We start from the raw sequence: 3638 nt of genomic DNA on the forward strand, positions 1-3638 counted from the left end.
GGGAGGGCCGCCTGCAGCGGGGGGGGGCGGCACGCAGGGAACTCCCTGCCCCAGCTCACCCCTGCCCCGCCTCCTCCCCGAGCACGCCGTGGCTGCTTCACTTCTCCCACCTCCCAGGCTTGCGGCGCCAATCAGCTTAGGCGCCACAAGCCTGGGAGGCGGGAGAAATGAAGCAGCGACGGCGTGCTCGGGGAGGAGGCGGGGCAGGGGTGAGCTGGGGCGGGGGGGGTGCCTCAGGGTGGGAGGTGGGGAGCTGCTGCGGGGGGGGGGCACCTCAGGACAGAGAGGGGAGCTGCCACGGGGGGACGCAAGGTGGAAGTTTCACCTAGGGCGCGAAACATCCTTCCACCTGCCCTGCAGCTCCAACGTAAGTTAGAGCAGCATTTAGGCATCTCTAACTTATGTGCGCTAGCTACAGCCCTTATGTGATCATGCTCCAGCCGAAATTGCCATAGGGGACTGCCAGGTTGAAAGGGAAGGGATAAGCGCCACTGGCTTTATACTAGTTGAGAATTCTCTAGACTTTAAAAGTGTATAAGAATAATACAGCAGACAGCACATAATGTATTCTCCTTTTTGTAACTCATACATTTAGGAACACTATTTAGCACTTACATAGTGCTTTCAATCTGGAAGGCCTTTATAAGAATGGGAAAGCATTTTACAGAGAGGGAAACTGAGGCACGGAAGTGACATGCCAAAGCACTCTCAGTGAGAAATAGAGGTGTGAGAAAGGTGAAATATTTATGTCTCTGAAGGGCAGAAGTGCTTTATTGAGGTAGACTGCAGTATTACTTCACTTAAGGAATTCAGTCAATTAAGGGAATTTGTTCATTAAATGTACTTTAAATTTACATTTAATATGCAGAGGCATTCACAACAGGGGTGTCCATAAATTAAAAATTATTATTATATTTACTACAATGATCACCACACAGTAGCATAGGAGAAAGGGTGACCGCTAACTGTTATAGACTTTAGTTCAGGAATGCATCAGTGTGGCCTAGAGGCTAGAGCATTGGAATAGGACTCAGGAAACTAGCCAGCTGGGTGACCTCGGCAAACCATTTCACCTCTCTGAACTTCAGTTTTCCAATTGGATAATGATACTCACTTTCTTTGTAAAGCACTATATAAGTGATAGATATTATCATCATTTAGCACATACTCTACTTATGTCCCATTTAGTTCAATGAGACTTAAGCAGTGTCTTGAATCAAGGCCATAGTTAACTTTACTCTAAGGGCTTGTCTATGCATGGAGTGGTTTCTGATTAATTCCATGTGTGGACACTCTTATTCTGGATTAAGAGTGTCCACACATGGAGTTAATCAGGAACAACTTCCTGTGTACAGAAGCACTCACAAAATGCAAGACTCATGTGACCTTCTCTCCACATCATTGAAAGCGACAGGGAAATAAAGAATTCACATGCACAATTGTTTTTCTAATATTGACAACGGATTTGCGGAGGACTTTAGCATCCGCCACCCCACTTTATTTCCCAGATGACATCACAAGCAACAACAGGAGTGGGAGAAGACTCAGGTTAAAGTGCACTGAGACTTGACACATGTAAATAACGTGGTTTAAGCACAGAACTCATCTTTATTTCACATTATTTTTCAGAGTGCTGCTCACAATTTCAGGAAACTTAATTCCCAGAACAGCTTGTCACTAAAAAGGCCACAGTATATAAACGCCCTGAAAATTTTCAGTAAAATCTTTCAGAAAGCCTGTATTTCATGTGGGGCTTTGGAAAATACAGGATCATACAACTCACCCAAAATGTGTGTCTGTCAACCCCCCTGTCTCTCCAGGATATAATCCACAGGTAGAAGACAGATATTAAACCAAATACAAATAAGTAATAATAAAGGTACTTGCTCTTAGTCTTACTTCTGATACACTTAAGAACCAATGACCAGAACTTCCATAAAATGGCATCTAAATATTCGAACTCCTTAGCAATAAGCCGTCATTCATTTAGTTATATGGTATGTAATACGATTTATTACATGAATTACTGTTGTTTGCTATAGTGTAATTTATAAGATCCAAATGCCCCTTTTAGAGGTCGTCTTATATGAGGCAGTGATGAAGAAAGTTAAATTACACTCAATGCTTAATCACAGAGACAAAGGGTTTCCTGGAATCACTGATGAGGGACAGTTAATTTTGTCTGTCCCCCAGGAAAAACCTCCTGGTAACAACAATTCATGCCTGATTAAGCAAGTTTTTCACATCTATTGCTGTCCTATTTTCAAGTAACTCAGGGTTGTTGCTTTATTATTATACACTACTGGCAAAGATCAAAAATAAGCAGACTTCATGAGCTTGTTCAGTCCAGACCTAAAGTAGCTGTAATTACTAAAAATTACATGCTCACTACGCCACAATGTGCATCACATTATCCATAAATACACGTTTAAAATAAAAAACAATAAAAATAAAAAAAAACCCCAACAGCCCACACACTTGCAATAGGCTTATTGAACTAATACTTACCTTGTGGCTATAGGTAAAATTTACAAATCGTCTTTATAAAAATTACAAGATTTTTAATTGCTTGTTCATTGTATTATTGGTTTCACGGATAGATTTTTTAAGTTCTGTATTTTAAAAAACATATTTCCCTTCCTGCCGTGACTCGGATTCGAACCGAGGTTGCTGCGGCCACAACGCAGAGTACTAACCACTATACGATCACGGCAAGCTATCAGAGAGCTGCATATTTAGCTTGCTTTTTTCCCTGTTGCAGTGTTGAAGTCAAAAGGCATAGCGCCACCTGTTGTCCACCCTACTGTTTTAAAAATCAGCTAAGCCACAGCTGGCTAAAATATTTTTATAAGTAATTACACGCTGCAATCTGCTCGCGTTTGCTCCTGCGCTGAATCCTACTTTCTATACTAACTTATGGCTTATCAACCTGGGGGTCATGATCACCCAGTGAGCCATGAGTAAATTCAGGAAGGTCATAAAAGCCCGCGCATTCTTTATGGAAATCCCACAACTTTTTTCTTTTGTAACATAGGGTCACGGGACAGTACATTTATTTAGGCACAGAAACTGCATCCATTTCTTTGTCAACAAGATGCGAAAACACATTTGCTTAACAAAAAACAAAGCACTAGTCATTTCACTATTCCACAGTGACATTCTTTTGAATGTTCTTGCCAAGAATTTTTCTTCAATATACCATGCACTGAAAGCATGCTCAAGTTGCGTTTCCTGTGTGTATAGTTATTCTCTTGGAGAGGCAAGGAGATATTCAAACACCAATGCCAAGGTCACACGGGACTGTCCACGGAGTGTCTATCAATTAAAGGCAACCTTCAGTTAGTGCTGAATTATACTCCGGTGCATGCTGCTACTGAGACAAACGCTGAAAACCACGTGTCTTTATCTCGAGATCTGCAGGTCTCAAAATAATGAGCATAAACAACGTTCGGCTACCCAAAACAAAGCATAAGAGATTTTAATACATTTCTGAAATGAAGTCTCTAGCAAAATGAAGATATATGTAACGTTCTAAGTAATGGGAACAGTCTTAAAATAAGAGCTTCCTACTATCTTAAATCATATTTAAGCCTGACAAACATTACAATGTGTTATCATAATAATTCCTCTGGGAAGGT

General features: G+C 41.4%; 1 non-coding gene across 1 annotated transcript; it reads right to left on the bottom strand.

Moving 5' to 3' along the window:
* Window positions 1-2641: 2641 nt before the first annotated feature.
* TRNAH-GUG lies at window positions 2642-2713 on the bottom strand. The gene has a single exon. It is a non-coding gene; the product is annotated as a tRNA-His (tRNA).
* Window positions 2714-3638: the final 925 nt, after the last annotated feature.

The sequence above is a fragment of the Terrapene carolina genome, unplaced genomic scaffold (assembly GCF_002925995.2).
Source record: "Terrapene carolina triunguis isolate 2854851 unplaced genomic scaffold, T_m_triunguis-2.0 Scaffold113, whole genome shotgun sequence".
In the NCBI taxonomy this organism is placed as follows: Eukaryota; Metazoa; Chordata; order Testudines; family Emydidae; genus Terrapene; species Terrapene triunguis.